At 41.0% G+C, this 21,947-nt stretch overlaps 1 long non-coding RNA gene across 1 annotated transcript in view; it reads left to right on the forward strand.

Moving 5' to 3' along the window:
• The first annotated feature begins 1,557 nt into the window (after positions 1–1,557).
• The window catches only part of LOC121926720, a 201,375-nt gene continuing 180,985 nt past the window's right edge, over positions 1,558–21,947 (forward strand). Inside the window, exon 1 of the long non-coding RNA XR_006103063.1 lies at positions 1,558–1,761. This is a non-coding gene — a long non-coding RNA (uncharacterized LOC121926720). The remainder of the gene's footprint in view (positions 1,762–21,947) is intronic.

Below are 21,947 nucleotides of genomic sequence, written 5' to 3' on the forward strand. Positions count from 1 at the left end.
AAGAGCATCTGGACAGAGCAGTTTGTGATTTGGAATAACCTTACCGGACTTGTAAAGTTCACAGATTCAAAAGCTCTCCCAGCACAGAGTGATATGGAATAACAGCAAGACTCCAAGGTCATGGGGAATATTCTTGGGGCATTCTGACATGGCTTATCTTTTCCCACATGCCTAATTTTTTTTCTTTGCAAAGAATAGCTGCTTGCAGAGAATGGAAACCTTAGGCAAGCCTTGTGCCATCCCTTATTCAAGTTCTTTTATACTCCTCTTTTTAAAGAAGCTGTCAAGTTCTTTTTTGGTGCTGACAGGGAAGGCCAATCTGCAATACAGGAAGAGAGGCAAAAGGAGAAAGCGAGAGAAACTTTTTGTGTTGATGTTTTACTAAGTGAGCTAAGGAGAATTTTAGAATCATGTAATTTACTCTGGAGGCATTTACTGTACATAGCCATAGTGATGGTAATTTCTTTCATTGTTGAAGTGAAAAGATAACCATCAATCAGTTGTCAATTGGTCAATTGCAGCAGTGATGAAAAGAAACTGGTAGGAACAATCACTTTCAGTGGCTACCTAGACTATTTGAGGTTTGGAGGAAAATATGGGAACTGGAGTAAGTAAAACTGGAACGAACCTCGAAGGTAGGGGATTAAAATGCAAGACACAGAATTTTCTCAAACTTCAGAGAACTGGGAGAATTGTTTGAAATACAGTTAAGACAGAATACTCCTCTACTGAATACTGAGACTGGCCAGAAGCAAACTCATACAACCTGATTTGTGAACTAGAGCAGTTATATATATATATATATATATATATATATATATATATATATATTAAAAACTACATATAAAAGGTAGTCACATATCCATAAGCTTGATTGGACATGCCATTGATCCTAAAAGAAAAGCCAAGGGTTGTGAAGAATGTTTGAATGGCCATGTCTGTGGCTGTAAGTGGAAATAGCAGGAAGTGTGAAGACACAGAAAGGTTTTAAATGAATCTTGACATTATTGATCAAAACCAATGTTTGAATCTCTACTTAAACAGTACCTTTCTGCTGTAGTGTTATAACATAGATGAAAAAGCCAAATAAGGATCTGATTATCACTTTTTTGCTCTGTTTCTCTCTATCAACCATCTATCCCCATTTAGATTTCATGAGCAAGATGTTCTGTTTTAAATCTTCCTTGGATTGCTTTTTTCCCCCTTCTTTCTAAAGCATGGGTAGCCCTCCCTTATTTGCTGGGTTCTTAATTTTTATCTTACTGTATTTCATTTTATTTTTGCTGTGGTAGGTTAAAAAAAGGATTACAGGCCCACCAGAAGGAAGAGATAGCATCACTTTGTAATCCAGCCCATGGTTTCCTAGATACCGTATTGTCTCTTCTGTTCCGCTATGTGAAAAATGTTGAATATCAACAATGGGTTTCAGTGCTGTATTGTTGAGTTTTGTATGAACTAATCTAGCTTCGCTAAAAAAGAGAGAGAGAGAAAAGAAAGAAGGGGGGGGACTACAGCTTTGGACAAAAGTCTATAGCCAGTGCGTTCAGTAATTCCCCATGCACAAGAGCTGACTGTGTCTCTGAGAAGACATTTTACTGGTTTGCTTTCTTATTTCCTAGAGTTTTCTAGCCCTTCTCTCAGGTGTTTGATTCGTATTAGTCTCCCACCTGCCTGAGGCACCGTTCTTAAGAAAATTCTGCATCTTGTCAGCTGATGTAGGTCTCATAAAGAGTAAAGACAGCTCTGTTCAGGGTTTGAAAGGTAAGCTTTTGCTTAACTCCTCTGCTACCTTTGCTTATAGAATGCCAAGCTGGTTGGCCTAGCTGTGAAACTTTGTGTCATCTCTCTGGTTTGTGATTTAGTGTAGAACAATCTCTGTGTATCTATAGGAAAGTGAAATAGAGGGGAAAACAAGATGAGGATGAAGGAAAGTGGTGGGTGAAACATGTCCTACTCCCCCCAAAAGTGAAGTGGTTGCTATATCACTTGATATTGTAGAGTTGTGCACCTCTGGATACTGTGGAGGGAATTTGAAGGCACAGAGATCAGCTCTGATTTGGACTATGTTTCCTAACGGGATTTTTTGGAAGAAAGCTGAATCATGGTCTAGTTTAATTTTGTCATTTGTAGAGTGTGGACCTATAGATAGGGGTTTTGATATGGTACAGTGGTACCCCGGGATATGAATGCACCGCCTTACGAAATTTCCGGGTTACGAAAAAAATCCATTGAAAAAAACTGTTCCGGGTTACGAAGGTTATTTCGGGTTACGAAAAAATTTTTGGTGCTTTTCGGCGCTTTTTCGCACGAAATCGCAGCTATCGCTATTAGCGCCTATGGGTTTTTCGGCTTGCGAAGATTTTCGGGTTACGAAAGCGGCGGCGGAACGAATTAAATTCGTAACCCGGGGTACCACTGTAGTGGCTGTTGGTGTGTGTGTGGATATGTTATTTTGAAAACAAGCGGGTGGGGGATAAGAAATAAGATCTTAAGTGAGATGTGCGGATTAGTTCAGTTTTCAAGAAATGCTGCTTGTTTCACCTATTAGGCAGTATCCTTTACAATTATTATCCAACAATGTACAGTTCGATATGAAGGATGACTATTGGTTCCAGTGGTGTTTACTGCCCAGGAAGTTCGTTCAGGGTTGCAGCCTTAGAGAAGACAACACGAGAAGCTGTTTGTCAACTCTATAATCAGATGTAAGCCACATTGTTGGCTTGTTGTTATTGTTTGCCAATTGTACCACAGTTTGATGAGAACAGAATGAAATGGGAAACCACAACAATATAAAGTCAGGTAGTAAGAAGTTGCAAGACAACTGGCATTTTCTAATGGGAATAATAATCTGAGTTTAATATTCCTTTGCAGAATGCACTGTAGTTGTGTTTAATTTAGCAAAAGTAGATTTCTGTACCAGCAGATATGTGTCTCTTTCATTCAAGGTGAAGGCACATTTTGAATGTTATAACTTTAGAACTGCAGATGGTAATGCAGTCAGTATGGATACCTGCCGTTTCAGGCAAAATATAACAGCAACAGCTTTATTGTCACCATAGTTTCATGCTGGTTAGCATGCAAGCATTTCTTGTTGTCAGGAAAGGTTTTTGCAAAGGGCATGCGACCAGTCTGTAAGATCCTGTTCTTGTGCTCTGAAGCCTTGTTCTTTCAGCCCCCCTCCCTCGCTTTACCCCAGGAATTAAAGGCAAAGTTAGATTGTGCTTTCTTAACCCCTGTATTTAGTGCCAAGCAATGATGTGCTCCCCATGAAACCGTTTCTGACCCTCTGCTTGGAGTGGTGAGTTTGAATTTTTCCCCTTCCTTGCCCATCATTGTCAGTCAATTATAGGATGGAACTGAACCAGAAAATCTGGTACAGTCTGGCAATTAGTACAAAGGGTTTCCAGTCTAGTGTAAAGACAAGATGCAAGAGCCCCAGCAGCTAGAGAAATAGTTTTGATTGGCCATGGACATTGCCTTTTAGTGCTGCTTGGTTACTTCCTAAAGATACTGCCTCCTACCCTACAGGTCTTCTCCTTAAAGTAGTACATTACGGGCCTACTTTTAAGATGTCTTTTTGGTGGGCTTTCTTCCCCCCATTTTTAGCTTCTGCATCTTTCATTTTCAGACTGTCATTTTAGCCCATCAAATAGACACATTTTGACTTGCACAACAAAGAACCAAGTTATCAACATTCACAGAAACTGACATTTTTAATTCAGGCTTCATTATGCCTTTGATTCATGACAATGAACTACAAAGACATTTAAAGTTTTTCCCCCCTTTATTTTTCTTTTAAATTCAAAATTTGGGGTGTTTGTCTTGTTCTAGCACTCTGTATTTCCCTTCCTACCTTTATACTGTCATAGTATGTAATTAGGACTATCAAAACCATCAGCTATTATCCACTTTGACTTTTGACCTTTGTTTTTATCTTTCCACCATTCTTCTCCACCATCAGCAGCCAAATAAATTGCACAACCAATTTTAATTGATTTGCTGAAATTTACAGAACACAAAAACACCATGGATTGTGTCACCTTCACTTGCATATAAAAAGTTTAGTGGGAATAGATAATTGGATATTATGAATTGCTGAAAGTAGTAAATATCAAACTATACTCCTGTAAAATAATATGTTTTTAAAAAATAAAGTACAAAGATTAAGAAGAGTCAGCCCATCTCACAGAAAAAACACTTTGAGATAAAGCTAGAGCTTGTGTAGCATCTATCACAAAATTTGCAGTGAACAATTTTGACAAGCATAAAAAAAAGGCTCCCATTTAGTTACACGTGACTTTCACAGTTACAACACATAGGCTGTAAGAAAAAGTTCAGATTGATATATCGAAGGAGTACCTGAATATTGCTGGTGGTTACCAATGTGATGGAATATTGCAAACAATATAGAACATGATTAAAGTAGACTTTGGTATTATAACTTGCACACCATTGAGGCCCATCTTTGCAGAGTGTATCCATATGTAAAGATAGTATGGCTTTGTTGACTTATCCTATTTTGTGTATGCATATGTAATAAGTTGCCTTGTTTATATGAGATAGCTTTTGAAAGTAGAACAGTGTTGCTAAAAAACGTTAAGAACATGCATGTGCCTAATAACTATGTTGTGGAGGAGGGAGTTAGTTGCTGTGGGATTTTGTTTTTGTTTTTTGCTTGCTGATTTTCCCCTCTATCTATCCTGTTGGGATCCTTGAAAAGTGCTTCAGATATATGATAACAAAATATTCCATTCAGCAGTTAGCTACTTTTGCTTTATCAGTGCTTAGGAATCTAATGATAGGATGACAATAATGGTGATGATGAGATTAAAGTGCTCCCCACTTCAATTGATGCTCCTTGTTCCTGTAATTAGAATTAGAGGCCTAGAGGACTGGATTATGCCTGAAGGACATATACTTCCACTTTGGAATCATCAGGATCATTTATAGTAGATTATTTCAAATAGATTAGTCTGTATTATAGAACAGTATAGCCAACAATAATCCAGATTTTTAATGCCTCTGCAAGGACTAGAGTGTTATGCTCATAGGAAATGAGCCAATGTATGTTTAAAAAATTAAAAAAGCAACTGTTTTTCTGTTTTTCTTAAGAAGCTCATGCTTGTACCTCAGAAATAACCGGTTACTCTGGTTCTGAGTTCTCACAAGGTCAGGGAGTGCATCTATATTATGGAAATAATACAGTTTGATACTACATTAAGTGCTGTAGCTCCATCATATGGAATCCTTGGATTTATAATTATACTAGGTATTTAGCTTTCTCTGCCAAGGAGTGTTCATGCCTCACAAAACTATAAATCCCAGGATTCTGTAGGATGGGTGTCAAGTGGTGTCAAACTGCATTATTTCTACAGTGTAGATGCACACATAGCTCTCATTTTGAGCAATGATGAATCAATGGGACTGCAGTAGTAATGCTGTACTGCTACCAAATGCATTTCACAGTGCACCATGAATCAAACATCACTAATGTCACTAGGGTTGGTGTTATCCCAGTGTGGTAATTCTTGCTATCACTCCCAGGCTCAGAGCCACCTGACCAATGATCCCTTAGGAGTAGATTGGGCCACTATGGAAGAGAAAGGTTCTAGTCTGCTTGCTGCTGACAGCTGGTGGACCAGAGCTCTGAAAGGGACTGTCTGAATCTTGGGTTGTTCCAGTTTACCCACTTTATTTGCAAGTCCTGAAGGGGTCCAGGTGCCATTTGGTGATGGGAGAGGCCTGCAGGAGTTCATTGTAGTATGCCTACAGTGTCCTGGCTGGCCTCCTTTCCAATTCTATTGCAGGTGGACCCGGTCCTTCCTAGGACCTTCAGTCTTTGATAGTGCCAGTCTACTCCACACCAGAAGGCAGACACCCCCCCTCTCAGGTGTTACCTGGTGCATTCTGCACCTCCCGCCCCCCCCCCCCCCCCCCCCCCCCACACACACACACAAATGCTCCCGGATGACATTCAGCTCTACATTTCCTTTTTGTCAGGCTCAGCTGGGGCTGTCCAAGTGCTGAACCAGCACCTGGGTGCCATAATGGGCTGAATGCAGGCCAAAATAAACTGAAGCTTAATCCCAATAAACTCTGTGATATGGTTATTCTCAGGTCCATAAATTGGGTAAATGTTCTGCCTTGGGTGAGGTGGCACTCCTCCTGGAAGAGCAGATCATAGTCTGGGAGTACATTACCAACTTTCCTAACATTAGGAAAAGTCTTCCCGGTGTTTAGGTGGAATCTCATATCCATTAGCAATGGATTCAAACTACAGGAACAGATATTCCACCTAAATGTTAAGAAGAACCTCCTGATGGTAAAAGCTCTGACTGTGGAATGCGCTGTCTCAGAGTGTGGTAGAGTCTCCTTCTTTAGAGGTTTTTAAATAGAGGCTGGATGACCCTCTGTCAGAGGTGCTTTGATTGTGTATTCCTGTGTGGCAAGGGTTTGAACTGGTTGGCCCTTGTGGTTTCTTCCAGCTTTATGAGTCTATGATTTTTGTACTTTCAGATTTTAAGCTTGAGAGCAGAGAAATGTCTAATTAACTATCTGTAAGCTATAGTTTTTTGTGGGTTTTTGGGCTTTGTGGCCATGTTCTAGAAGAGTTTCAACAACATCTGTTTCGCCAGCATCTGTGGCTGGCATCTTCAGAGAATGAAGATTCTCTGTAAACTACTCGGAGAGTCTTTCTGGATGAAGAGAGGGATATAAATACAGCAAATAAATAAGTACATACTCTTGGATCCTGCTCTCTCACTGGAGGTCTCAATGGACTATATAGCCTTAGGACAGCTTTAACTGTTTCATCAACTGTGGACTTTGTTCGGCAAGATTAATCTGACCACATTAGTTCATACTCCGGTAACTTCCTGAGTAGACTACTGCAAAGCAGTGTCTGTGGGGCTGCTGTTGAAGAATACTTGAAAGATATGTGCACAACACAACAGCTAAACTGCTGATGGGAACTTTAAATAGATTGCTTTTAAAAGACTGACAATACACTTCTGTTCTGAATTTGAGGAGCTCATGATGACACATGACAAATACTTAATGGCCTGGGACATCAAAGCCTCTCTCCACCGCTGTGTCCCCCCAATGGCAGCAGTGAAAGAAAGCAAGGATATGAAAGAGAGTCTTCTCTGCTTGGCCCACCAGTTGTCAAATGCCTTTTGCTGGGTGACCCAATTGGCACCAATGCAGACTTCATTCTAGAGTCAAGTTAAATATGACTTTTTACCAAAGCATTTGGGTTGTAACAGTTTTTCTTGAAACCTGCACTGGTACATGCTTTTCTACTATTTTAATTTGTTTTAGTTGTTAAATTGTTCAATATACTTTTAGATGGTTTAAATTATCCCTGCTGTTTTTTTTTAATTATGAATTGGTTTTAACAGTATGTTGACCTAAGATGGTGTGATATTGGGCAAGAAATTGTGAAAGATGATAAATTAGATCACCTGTTTTCCCCACCACATTAAGAGTTAATCTGAGGAACTATGAAAGGTAAAGGAATTCATCCCTTTAAAAAATGAAAATGCTCTGACCTTGGAACAGGGAGAGTGAAAATAATGGAAATGTCCTGACCTTGAAATAGGGAGAATGTTGCCATATTGATCTTCAGAAGCCCCTTTTATGAACTTACATGAATAGAAATAGATGGAAATAGTTCAGCCACCATTCTCCTTGCTCTGGGAATCTTCTGTTAAGAGGATTGCACAGTACTGAAGAATCATAGAATCATAAATTCGGAAGGGGCTTCATGGGCCATGGGTCTATTTCTGGTCCAATTTAGAGTGCTGGATTTAAAGCCTTAATTGTTTTGAACAGGTTATCTGACAACCCTTTTTCTCCAATATCTTCCTACCACAGGATCTAAGTGCCTCCTGTGAATGGAATGGGGCAGTAAAGTACCAGGAAGAAGGTATTTTCAGTAGTGGCACCCATTACAGCAGTAGTGCCACTGGAGAGATGCAGAGGGGGGAGTGTACTGGGTGTCACCCCAGAATAGGGGGTGACACCCAGTCAGCCTCTTGCAGCATCCACCCATGCCACCCCATCAGCACACACATGTTCCACCCCCTGCTGCCACATGTGCACATGCCACTCCGCACATCCCCCACTGCTCTCACCTGCCAGCCCATCTCTCCACTCTCCATCCTGCCCACCTGCTTCTCCGCTTTTGCCCACCCATCCGCCTCCTGCTTGCCTCTTTTTTAATTTGCTGCCCTAAAATAGCATTAATTAATTAAGTAAGTAAAGTGCAATAATATCCAAAATCCATAAAACAGTAATACCTTTGTTTGGAAAACCAAAATGCACAAAATATATGTTGCAAAACCTAGTGGCACAGTGCTTAAATGACTGTACTGCGGCCACTCACTCACATAAGGTTGTGAGTTCAATACCAGCCAGGGGCTCATGGTCGACTCAGGCCTGCATCCTTCCATGGTCAGTAAAATGAGTACCCAGCTTGTTGGGGGTGATTAGTTTACACTTTGTAACCTGCTTAAGGAGTGCTTAAGTGCACTGATAAGTGGTATAGAAAGGTACTTGCTATTGCTAAAGCCTGCCCAGAAGAATATCCCTCCATACCACCTGGACTGAGAACTTCTACAACATCTTGATAAAATACAGGCCTATTATAATTTTTTCCTCCTGTATGATTTTAACCCCTTTGTCTGATGAAGAAACCAATGGAATTTCAAAAGCTTGCAACATGTGTGTTTGTGCATTTTGATTGGTCCAATAAAGGTATCATTGTTTTGTGGATTTTAGATGTTATCGTACTTTGCTATATGGCCAACAGATTCCTAACTGTACCCATGAGTGTTTTTCCCCACCAGTTTTATTAAGAGAACTTTCAGTTGTTGCCATTATTATTGCAAACCAGAAATCTAAGGAATCTACAGCTAGACATCTAGACATGCCCGACTGTGCTGTATGAATATTTCCCTCTAAGTTACAATAGATAGCATGCAGGCTTTTTGAGATCCTAAGAATGGTTTATCCCATATTGTTAAAATATCATATGTGTATAAGTAATGTGTGGTGTAAAAATCTTACATTGTAATTTTTTTTTTCAAAATTACAAGAATATGTCCAGCTCTGGTAGAGAATTACTGGCTACTTTGGGCCAACAGTAATAGAACTGAACAGTGGTCGGGTGGGGTGGGGGACAAGAGTTTAGCTGAAAAGAATGTTCCATGGTCTTCTATATCTCAAGTAAGATGAACATTATACAGGAAAACAAATAAAATTTAATAGGCATCACTATAACCTAGCAGGATGAGTTGCGTACTTGGAATTATTAACTGTGCATTTTAGATGTTGCAGCATTATATATCAGGGATATATATACCTGTGAAGAAATCTATGACTTCAAACATAGAAAACAAGTTGAGAGCATTTGGATAAAACTCAAAGGGGAGAGAAATAACAGTGACTTAATGAGTCAGCTACGATATGCTCCCAAACCAAACAGATGATTTGGGCCATGCCTTCCTCAAACAAATGACCAAACATTCAAAAAGGAGAGATATAGTAATAACTGAAGGCTGGAATTCAAACTCTGCAAAGAATGTATGATACAACAAATTCCTCACTTGCCTTGCAGACAGTTTCATTGCCCAGCACATAGAGGAGGCAAGAAGGGGATCAACTATTTTTGGATTTGATCAGTTCCATCAGGGGCTAGCCTGAAGAAAGAGGCTCCTCCCTCCCTAACTGTCATTCGTTCAGCCTTGAGGGAGGAGTAGGCTGGGCCAGTTCCATCAGGGGCTAGCCTGAAGACAGAGGCTCCTCCCTCCCTAACTGTCATCGTTCGGCCTCTGAGGAGAGAAGGCTGGCCCAGTACCATCAGGCTGCAACCTGAAGAAGAGGCTCCTCCCTCCCTAACTGTCATCTTTCGGCCTCTGAGGGAGAGGAAGGCTGGCCCAGTTCCATCAGGGGCTAGCCTGAAGAAAGAGGCTCCTCCCTCCTAACTGTATCTTCGGCTCTGAGGGAGAAGAAGGCTGGCCCAGTACCATCAGGGGTAGCCTGAAGAAAGAGGCTCCTCCCTCCCTAACTGTCATGTTCGGCCTCTGAGGAGAGATGGCTGGCCCAGTCCATCAGGGGCTAGCCTGAAGACAGAGGCTCCTCCCTCCCTAATGTCTCTTTCGGCCTCTGAGGAGAGAGTAGGCTGGCCAGTCCATCAGGGTAGCCTGAAGAAGAAGAGCCCTCCCTCCGGTCCATCTGCCTTGGTCCAGGCCTCAGAGGGAGAGAAGAATGCTGGATCTGATTCCCTCCCCCCTCACCATTCCCTTCTCCTTTTGTGTCGTGTCTTTTAGATTGTAAGCCTGGGGCAGGGAACTGTCTGTTATCCCCTCTATTGTAACCGCTCAGATTCCAGTGATTGGCGGTATATAAATAAAAACCTATTATTATTATTATTAACCAGTATGGATTAACTGATCAGTGGAGTGGAAGTAGTGGGACCCTTGCATAGGAGTGACCATGTCCTCCTCGAATTACTTATATAGGGGAAAAGAGAAGACAGGCACACTAGACTTCAAAAAAACTGATTTCAGTAGGCTTAGGAAAACATTGGGTGAGGTTCCATGGTCAGAAATGCTCAAAGGAAAGGAAGTTCATGATGAATGGGAGTGTCTTAAAGATCTGATGTTTAAGGCAGAATTGCAAACAATTCCAATAAAGAAGAAAAGTAAGAATGTCTAAGGAAACCAGAGTGGATATTCAAGGAACTTTCAGATGAGCTTATATTTAAAAGAGATATGTATAAGAAATGGAGGAAAAGGGAAACCATCAAAGAGGAATACAAACAAATGTTACGAATTTAATTCGTTCCGCGGCGCCATTCGTAACCCGAAAACCTTCGCAAGCCGAAAAAGCCATAGGCGCTAGCGCAGGAAAGCCGCGATTTCGTGCGAAAAAGCGCCGAAAAGCACCAAAAATTTTTTCGTAACCCGAAATAACCTTCGTAACCCGGAACAGTTTTTTTCTATGGATTTTTTTCGTATCCCGGGAATTTCGTAAGGCGGTGCTTTCGTATCCCGGGGTACCACTGTACTTGTAGGTGGACAGCCAGAAAAGCTAAAGCTCAGAATGAACTCAGGCTCATTGGACAGGATAAAAATAATAAAACAGTGGAAGAACAAGGAAATGGTATGGCCACAGTGTAGAGAAGATGGTGAAATGCTAACAGAGGGCAGAGAGAAAGTAGAAATATTCAACTCCTTCTGTGCCTCAGTCTTCTCCCAAAGGGAAGACAATATTCTCACTGTTGAAAATAAAACAAACAATGCAGCAAGGGGACTGCAACCCAGAATAGGTAAAAACATATTACATGAATGAATTCAAGATGAGATCCAGATGGACTGCAAGCAAAAGTACTAAAGGAACTTGCAGATGTAATCCCAGAGGCACTGTCAATAACATTTGAGAATCTTTGTGAACAGGAGAGGTCCCAGCAGATTGGAAGAGAGTAAACATTGTCACTGTCATCAAAGAGGGCAAATCAGTGAATTTGACATCAATCTCAATGAAGGTTCTAAAGCAGATGAATAGTCAACCTGTGCACAGTTAGGAAGGACTGCTGTGATTACTAAGAACTAGCAAGGGTTTATCAAATGCATGTCATGCCAAACCCATCTTACATCTTGTTACAATAGAGTTACAAGTTTGGTAAATCAGGGGACTTCTGTGGGTGTAGTATATCTTCATTTCAGTAAGACTTTTGACAAGTTTCTCAATAATGTTCCTGCAAACAGGATGGTGAAATGAGGGCTAGAGATTGCTGCTGCTAAATGGATTTGTAAATGGTTGATGGACCAGATGAAAAGGGTGCTTACCAAGGTTGCTCTTCATTCTAGATCCAGGTAAATAGTCGGGATGTTGGAATAGAAGGCATGCTCAGAATCCAAAATTACCTTGACAGTTTCTAGAGCTGGATCAAAACTAACAAGATGAATAAATTTCAACAGGAATCAATGTAAGGAAAAATGAAATGCACAAATATAACTTGGCTTGAAAACAGTACATCAGAAAAAGGTCTAGGGAGTCTTAATATAGCACAGTCTAAACATCAGTCAACAGTGTGCTGCACCAGCTAAAACAGCCAAAGCAGTTCTAGGCGGTGAAACGTTGGGAAGAAACTTTTCTGGAACATGGCTACATAGCCCGAAAAACCCACAAAAACTATGGATGCCGGCCATGAAAGCCTTCGACTTTACACAGTTCTAGACGGCATCAACAGGAGAATAGTGTCCAGATGAAGATAGGTAGTACCACTTAATTCTGCATATTTTACTCAGAATCCTGGCATTCTGGGCACCACATTTCAAGAAGCATATTGCCAAGTTGGAACATGTCCAGAAGAGGGTGAACAAGAGGAACAGAGGTCTGGCCATATGAAGAATGACTGAGGGAGCTCAGTATATTTAGCCTGGAGAACAGAAGACTGAAATGTGATATGATAGCCATCTTTAATCATCTCAAGGAGTCCCATGCAGAAGATGAAGTGTTTGTTTTCTTCTTTTCTAGAGACTACAACTTGAACGAATGGGCTCAAATGACAGGAAAAGAGATTCCACCTTAACATCTCTTACATATTCTTGACTATAAGACCAGTTTGACAGTGGACTAGATTTCCACATAGGATGGTGGACTCTTCTTCCTTGGAGGTTCGTAAACAGAGGTTGAATGGACATCCTTCAGGAGTGCTTTAGTTGTGACTAACTGCATGGCAGGGGTTGGACAGGGGTTGATCCTCGTGGTCTCTTCCAACTCAATGATTTTATTATTCTACTTGTTTGAAGAGTCATCTTCTGCAGAGCAAAATTCCATTCACTTTAACAATACAAATACATATGTAAACCCCAGTGAGCTCAGTGAGATTTACTCCTAGATAAATTGCCTAAGTCCACTGGAATACATTGATTTCTTTATGACAATAGTCTTTTTACCCAAAAAACATCCTGGTTTGTTCTACTCCAAGCTGGAAAGTATGAACTATTGCACCAGTGTTTCCTCTTTCACAGGAAAAGAGCTTCCACCTCAAGATTCCACCTCAATTTAGTCAGGCCTCACCAGGGCACCACAATTCAAGAGGGATATTGACAAGCTGGAGTGTGTTCATAGAAGGGCAACCAAAGACCTGAAAACCATATGGTATTAGGAGTTATTTAGGAACTAAGACACGGTGCAATGGATTCAAACTACAAGAAAAGTGATTCCACATAGACATTAGGAGGAACTTCCTGACAGTAAGAACTGTTTGACAGCTGGACATGCTGCCTTGGAGTGTCATAGAGTCTCATTCTTTGTAGGTTTTTAAACAAGGACTGGGTGGCCATCTGTTGGGGATGCTTTGATTGTGTATTCCAGCATGGCAGGGGATTGGACTTGATGGCCCTTGTAGTCTCTTCCAACTCTATGATTCTATGACTGTGAGCCAATGTGGCACTTTCTATTCAGTCATATTAGTTCATACATTCTGGCATGGTCCGAAATGGCAGCCTTGCCCTAATTCCTTCCAAGTCCAGGGTTGGACTTGATAGCCCTTGTGATCTTGTCCAACTCTATGATTCTATGTTTCTATGACTATGAGCCAGTGTGAAAGTGGTCAGGAGCAGGCACCCTGGGTTGAGTGTGCCACCTGCACCATTGCTGGCCATTATCATTATTATTGTTGTTATCCCATTCCCCTCACACACACAAATGGGACACAAAGCAACTTAAAATATTTTTATTTTTAGTCACCCATTCAGAAATTGATTGCACAAGCTCATGAGTGGGCAGCTACACCATTGACCATTGCACACCTCATGGAGCAAAACGATGACAAACTCATCAGTTTACCAACAATACAATGGATTTAATGATAACATTAACAAAGTGGTCAGAGGGACTTTAGGGGATTGAGGAAAGGGAATATGTAAAAGGGAAGCACCATGATCATGTGGTACCAATGTGTCACTAGGTGCACTGGATGCACTAGGTGCACCATACAGGCAATCGACTGACTATGTGATTAAGTGGCCAGTTGTATGGGGTGTCCAGTGGGCCAACAGCTGTGCAGGGTGGGGGTGAGTGGCAGCTACTGGTGGATCATCTGTGTGCTCATGTGCATGGGTTTGAAGTGGGGGAAATGGTAGGGTGGGGCTTTTAGCCACAAATGCCCCTTTTGGTGGGTCCTTTCTTGCAGTAGGAGGTGGCAACATGAACTGTGTATCCCTTGCCAGCCTATTATGGAAGCCAGAGGTGAGGTCAGCAAGTTCTCCCCACAAATCTGGAAACCCTGGAGGTAAGCCAACTTTCCCCTTCCACCTGTTCCTGGCCCAAGAAGAATGTGAGATTAGGACTCAAGTGAGTCTTTTCACCTTTTCTGAAAGGAAGCCTGAATTTGTTGTTGGTATGTGTGTCTGTGTGTCTTCCTGAGTATATTCTTGCAAGACATTTGACACTCTCATGTTTCCATGTTCACATTCTCTTTAGTGTCTTATTAAGGTATGCAGTAGTTGGGGCTACTGTGCAAATTTAAACTAGAATTAAAGGCTTAGGTGAGAATATAGATCTGGAGAATTAGCATTATAAATGATTGCTATGCAACTTTGAAAACAATAAATGAAAAATCATTTCCCACGTTGGCATGATCAGAGCCTCTACTTTGCATGTGTGTCTTTGTGTATATAATGTGTGTGAAGAGAGAGGCAGAGTGCTAGTTTGAGCCGTTGATTTGAGGGCAACTAACACAATGAACTAGTACCATGAGCATCACTTGCTATGTTTTTAGCTAATGCTCTTGAACACTGTTGCAAATTACAAAATTTAATTAGCTATAAAAATGCTAGGAGGAACAAACATCACACCATTGTCTTGATATCTCTCCTGAAATTAGTCTTTTTAAGCAAATTTGCCATATTAATCATCTAAAAATATTTTTGATCACTGAATTATTAGTCTCCCCGGCCTGTTTTCAGGTATTCATTGCCATAGGTGATTGCCTCTTAATTACTACATGGGCGCTTTCTATTCAGTCGTATTAATTCATGTTTTCTGGCATGGTCCCAAATGGCAGCCTTGCCCTATATCTTCTAATTACTTCTATAATTGAATTTGCCCACTTTTCCTAACCTATTTTTTTAAACTGACTGTGTTTGTTCATGGTTTATTGTGTCTTTTTGTGTCAGCCTTCCGCAAGCAGAATGTACATTGATTCTTTCCTCATTTCTCATTAATTTTCAAGAGCTCTGCTGTGTGTCTGTTTTTTTCAGCCTGTCAGACCTATTGCTTGACCAAAAAAAATAGAGAGAGAGAGAGAGAAGAGTCTTATTATTAAAGGTTAGGTAAAATAGACTGAAGTTAATTAATTCATTAGTAACTCTGAGCCAATTACTGAAGCCTCTTCTTATTTATATACTTGTTAACAAGACAGAAATGAGAATATCCATTATAGGCATCTGTCCTTCAGAAGTTGGTCAAACCCTTTTAGAACTTGTGCATTTAGTTCCACTTTAAGAGGAAATTAAAAAATTGATTCTGCTTTAGATGCTTACAGCGCAATTGCCAAATATAGAGTGAATGGTTAAAAGAGTGCTTTCATGCATGACACTTGAGGAACTTTCATCTTCTCCTCCATGCACGATTTCTGTCCATGTATGAATGTTGTCATTGCAGGCTAGGAAACAAAGATGGCTTTTTTGTCAATTGCCAGAGATATAACCTTGTAAGTCTTTTGTCACAAAAACAATAAACAGTCTTGTGGTACCTTATTCATGAACAAAATTTATTACAGCATGAGCTTTTGTGGGCTATAGTCCACTTCATCAAGTTCATGAAGTGTTAACAAAGTGAGAGTAGGACTGTAGACATTGAGGATAGAAGAAAATTAATTTCTGTGTTGAATCTCCATTTGACCTTACTGTCTACTCTCCCAGTCCCACTCATGTGTGCTTTAAGTGTGTGAATGAGTGTACATGTCTGATGAAATTAGCCATCGTCCACAAATTCTCATGGTATGATAATTCTATTAGTTTGTAAAGTGCCAAAGGCTCTTTGTTCTTTTTCAGTTGTTGGGTCATCCTAGCTAATTCCAGTTGTTAGCTCAAAATTTCACACATAAAAAATGCAAAAAACCCAAAGGAAGTATCCCTTATTTTTAAAAGTGATGCAGCACAATCTGTTCAGATTTAGTTTGAAACAAGGCCTCCATGTTCCAATGGGATTTACTCCCAAGTATGTGTGTATGGAATGTGCATTCTGAAGAAAAGACCACACTGTCTTTGGTCTAATTTAGGCAGCTTCTGCACTGCAGAAATAATCCAGTTTGATACTACATTAAATGTCATGGCTCAGTGCTATGGAATTCTGGGAACTATAGTCTGTTGTGACACCAAAGGTCTTTGACAAAGAAGACTAAATATCTCACAAAATTACAATTCCCAGAATTCTTAAGCATTGAGTCATGGCAGTTGAAGTGCCAAACTGAATTATTTCTGCAGTGTGGATGCAGCCTATATAAAATAAAGTTTGTGGGAGCAGGTTTTATATCAGTATTCGGTAGGACCTCCTTGAAATTAATTATTTACAGAGGTGCCAACCCTTCTGAAAGAGGTCAATTCTGGTGAATTTACAAACATTTATTTGTTTACATGTATGTCCTGGTATTCGTAAAGTTTGCGTTAATTCATTTATGGAAGTACTCAGGAATGGGAATCGGAGTAGAATCATAGAATCATAGAAACTTAAAAGTGGACAGATGAATTTTAATCACTCCCATCCACAATCAAGTTTGAGACAGTCTCCAGTCTCCTCTGTATATTTTTCATACCAAGGCTCAGCTCTTGGTAAGAGCTGTAAAAAAATAGCAAAGAGAAAGATACTTTGGAATATATGCAGAGTACAATCCTGTGATTTTGGGGAAAGTTTCCAGATCTGAGGTTGCTGCTTTTTAGCAGGATATGAGTTTTTGTTTTCTTAGAAAATAATCATGTCTTACTTCTTCCCGTGGACCCCATTAAACTGGATCTCTTTGAGTTTGTAAATACTGATGAAGTTGACAAGCTCCTTGGAAATGTAAGGAAGACGATGTGCCCCCTCGATCCTTGCCCATCATGGCTGACTGTTCAGGGAGGGGATGCAATAAAAACATCATTACAAGTTATAATAAATGCATCCTTTCAGGAGGGAATATTTCCATCTAATTTGAAACAAGCGATAATGAAACCACTTTTAAAGAAACCCTCCCTGGACCTCCTGATTAGAAACAACTACAGACCGGTCTCCCTTTTACCATTCTTGGGCAAAGTGATCAAGAGGGCAGTCACCTTCCAACTGCAAGCTGTCTTGGATGAAACCGATTATCTGGACCCATTTCAAACTGGCTTCAGGACAGGATATGGAGTTCAGACTGCCATGGTCGCCTTACTCACTGATCTCTGTCTGAGCATCGACAGGGGACGTGTGACCCTGTTAGTGCTCTTGGACATCTCAGCGGCCTTCTATACCATCGACCATGGTATCCTTCTGGAACACCTGAGGGAGCTAGATATCGGGGGCACTGCGCTCCAGTGGTTTCGCTCCTATCTCTCGGGCAGATTCCAGATGGTGAGGCTGGGGGGTCATTGCTCCTCTAAGAGAGAGCTGACATCTGGCATCCCTCAAGGCACCATTCTATCCCCCTTGCTATTTAACATTTACATGAAGCCATTGGGAGAAAGCATCTGGAGACATGGGGCGTGGTGTTATCAGTACACTGATGACACCCAGATTTATCTCTCCATGTCTCCAACTGTTACAGTGACTAAGGACGGCATCTCTCCACTGGATGCCTGCCTAAGGTCAGTAATGGCTGGATGAGGGAAAACAAACTCAAGCTGAATCCAGAGAAAACGGAGGTACTTGTGATAGGTACCCCAAGTCCAGGGACAGAGATTTGTCAACCAGTCCTGGACGGCATCACACTTCCCCTAAAGGACAAAGTTCGCAGTTTGGGAGTACTCCTGGACTCATCTCTACAGTTATCATCTCAAGTGGATGCAATGGCCAGGAGTGCTTGGTACTAGCTTCGGCTGATACGCAAACTGCGTCCGTACCTGGACCGAAAGGACCTTGAAACTGTAGTACATGCACTGGTAATTTCTCGACTTGATTTCTGTAATGTGGTTTATATATGGGGCTATCTTTGTACCAAGTTCGGAAGCTTCAGCTAGTTCAAAATGCGGCAGCCAGACTGGTCACTGGAACATCTAGGTCAGAACACATAACACCGGTTCTAAAATCCCTTCATTAGTTGCCAATTAGCTTCCGGGTGCAATACAAAGTGTTGGTTATTACCTTTAAAGCCCTACATGGCTTGGGCCTGAATTACTTGAGGGAACACCGCTTCCTACATCATCCACCCCGCACTCTCAGAACATCTGGGAAGAATTTATTAGAATACTCAAGGACCAGATTAACAACAACTTCCCACAGAGCATATACAACCATAGCCCCTAAATTATGGAACAACTTGCCGGAAGAGATCTGTCTTATTATCACCTTAGATGCCTTTAAGAAGGCACTAAAGACAGAACTCTTCTGGCGGGCCTACCCACCTGATCTTCTATGAAGAACCTAAGGAAAATCCTACTTTTGGCTTTAATACTGCATGTTAGATTATGTTTTTATTGTCCCAAATTGTATTGTTAAGGGATGTTTTATTGTAATCTAGATTTTATTGTAGTTTTATGCTTGTAATCCCGCTTCGATCCATTGGGAGAGGCGGGAAATAGAAATATATTTATTATTATTATTATTATTATTATTATTATTATTATTATTATTATATTCAAAGTTGACCAATATCCATAAGAGGAAGACTTGTATACAATGATTTTCAAGTAGTCCAGTTAACCCCAGGGCTTCTTCACATTCACATAATCCTCCAGCTAAGTACCATCTTTTTCTTTTCAGCTCTATCCTGACTCTTTAGTGAATCTCTACCTTTACTTGCATCCCTCATCCTTTTATGGTACTTCCCTAATTCATTCTCAAATTCAGTTCCCATGTTTCCCTAAATCTCCAGTAAAAATCTCTACGATTCTCAAAAAAAACCCCACAGTGTAGTTCTTATTAAGGAGATCAGCTTTGAAAACTATAACAGACAAAAACCATACAGTTGAAATCAACTATACCAGCAATGTGTCTTTCATTGTCAAAAATTTAAATAAGACAAGGATGGTATTCCATCAAGGAGTATTCCTTAACAGCTCGGTAGAAATCTTTATAGCTTGGAACACAAACATTTCAACTTATTTAATTAATTATATATAATCAAAAGGACAAATAAGTCCAGTGCTTTTGTCTCTGCACAAACTGCACAATAATTTGACATGTGGTACCATTTCCAACTCTTCATTGTGTGCGTGTGTGTGTGTGTGTGTGCCCCTTCATGTTGCCTGTCAACATAGGGCGACCTCATGAATTTCATAGGGTTTTCTTAGGAAAGAAGTGCTAAGAGCTTTGCCAGTTCATTCCTCTGAAATATAGCCCACAGCACCTGGGGTTCATTGGCAGTTTTTACCAAACAGATAAATATAATTCACACATGGGATGCTATTGAACATTTCTTCCAGAATAGCTGAGAGGAAAACACTAAAGAGAATTAATATAAGTGCTTTCCTATATTTTGAGAGAAATAATGACTTGCAGTAATTAGCAAAGCCTCCTTTTAGATCCATAGTCATCCCAACTGTAATGGAGAACAAAGCTTCTGGACAGATATTATAGAGAGCTGGCAATCAATATCTTTGACCTATTGGAATAAAACAGATTTTGCCTTTTTATAACTGAAGCGGGGAAAGAATATAAAATTTCAATCTTTTCTCCCAGGAGATTCTTCTAGTTACTTCTGTGAGAGTCTTCATTCACTCAATAAAGAGAGTTAGAAGTACGGTAATCCAAGAATAAAAATAACAGCTAGTCAAATTCCAACCAAAACCGGTTCTTGCTCTCTACTGAAACAGAAACAACCAGTTAATTTAAGTGCACATAATAAAGTGCTCTCCTCATGTGCACAATATATTCAAGTTTAGAACCTGTGATCCACACCTTCATCCTACATAAAACGTTTCTCAAGAATCACAAAAGACCAGAAGGTCAATAGGGCAAAATCTCCAGACCACCCCAGTCAACTAAAATGTAACTATATAGCCTTGGCTTTGTTGGATGCACTGTATAAGCCCCCCAATACACCTTCTGTGTTTGAGCCCCCCCCCCCCCCCCACTGCCAATAATACTGAAATATGATACAAATTGTTTAAATCTTATCACTTGCTCTATGGGATGCCCAGCCAAGACCCATCAGTTCCACAGTTTCTTACCTGCGTAATGCGTAATAAATCTGCACTGCAGAATTAATGCAGTTTGAAACTGCTTTAACTGCCACTGCTATAGAACTCTGGGATTTACAATTTTGTGAGATAGTCCTCTGTGTCAGAAAGCTCTGGTGCCACAACAAACTACAAATCACAGAATTCCATAGCATTGAGCCATAGCAGTTAAACTGCTGTCAAAGTGCATTGTTTATGCAGTGCAGATGCACCCTAGGCCACACTCCTTAGCAGTTCATTTAGTTTTCCTAGGTCTCATACTAACTGTACATAATACAGTGCACCCGCATTATACACAGCTTTCAGCATACGCCCAGGTTCACACAGGCGCAAAGGGCGGCATGTCCCATTTAGATTAATAGGGTGCACGGCTGAGGCACGCGGGTGCTGCTGCGCTGCTGCGCCACCGCAGCATGCACAAGCCCCATTACTTTCAATGGGGCTCAAGCATATGCGAGTTTTTTTACGTGGGGGAGTCCAGAACGAATCCCCCGCATAAAAAAAGGACGCACTGTATATCATAAGATTAACATTTAAATTGACGGTTATGACCTATGGAGCTTACGTCCAGGCTATCTGACAGATTGTAGGGAGATACAGACTGGCACTTTGTGCCAGCTTGTGGATGGAGTCACGGTGTAGCATCCACATGCTGGATTCTGTGACTCCACCCCCATTGCATCATGATGTTGTGTGCCCTTCTACATGGCATGCTGCATCATGGCACGACTCATGTGCAGCACCCGAACGGCACAGCGCGGCAAGGGTGTCATCATGCCACCCCATCATGGCTATGATGCCCCTTCCAGGGAGCTAAAAAGAAGCCCCTTTTCAGGGCTTCTTTTTGCTCCCTGTGGAGGCCGCAGTGTGTGGTTGCCATAGACCCAATCTTGAGGCGAAAAGGGGCAGCGTCCAGCCACCCATCTGTATAGCCCCTGTATCTACCAGTTTGAGCCAGCCCAAGCCCATAGATCCACAGCAGAGACCACTTTCTCATTCCCACCACCTTCAGAGGTATAGTTGGTGAGAATACAGCAGAAGGCCTTCTCAATGGCTGCCTCTAATTTGGTTTACATGCTGACTTTTTATATCTTTTTAATGTGTAAGAAGAGGAGGAGGAGGAGGAGGAGGAGATAGCAGCATTTGTGCTGGAGAAGAGCTTCCCAGGGGGGAAACTGAAATAAAATAAAATCTGTATTAGAAAACTCTATCACAACTCTTTTCTTTGGCAGAGAATCCTGAGAATTGCAACAGGTCAAAATGTCTCGATTCACCTCCTACATCCTTAGATGCCTATAAGAAAATACTGAATGCCATGACTATTGTTTATACAGTATGAAGTTTTGTGTATTGCATTATCACTTTCCAGCCATTCCAGTAGCACTTAGAGTATTTACAGAGCTAAGCTATGATACAATAACTAGTGCATGATCCACATTGCCATTGCCCTTCACAGACACATAAGTAAATTCACTGAGGAATTGTTTGCACTGGTCAAAAGACCTGTTTCATCCCTGTTCTGGCATTGTTCCACTTGGACAACACACATCTCAAACCCTGGTTCTGGTGTGAGCA

Source organism: Sceloporus undulatus, chromosome 3 (genome assembly GCF_019175285.1).
Source record: "Sceloporus undulatus isolate JIND9_A2432 ecotype Alabama chromosome 3, SceUnd_v1.1, whole genome shotgun sequence".
NCBI lineage: Eukaryota > Metazoa > Chordata > Lepidosauria > Squamata > Phrynosomatidae > Sceloporus > Sceloporus undulatus.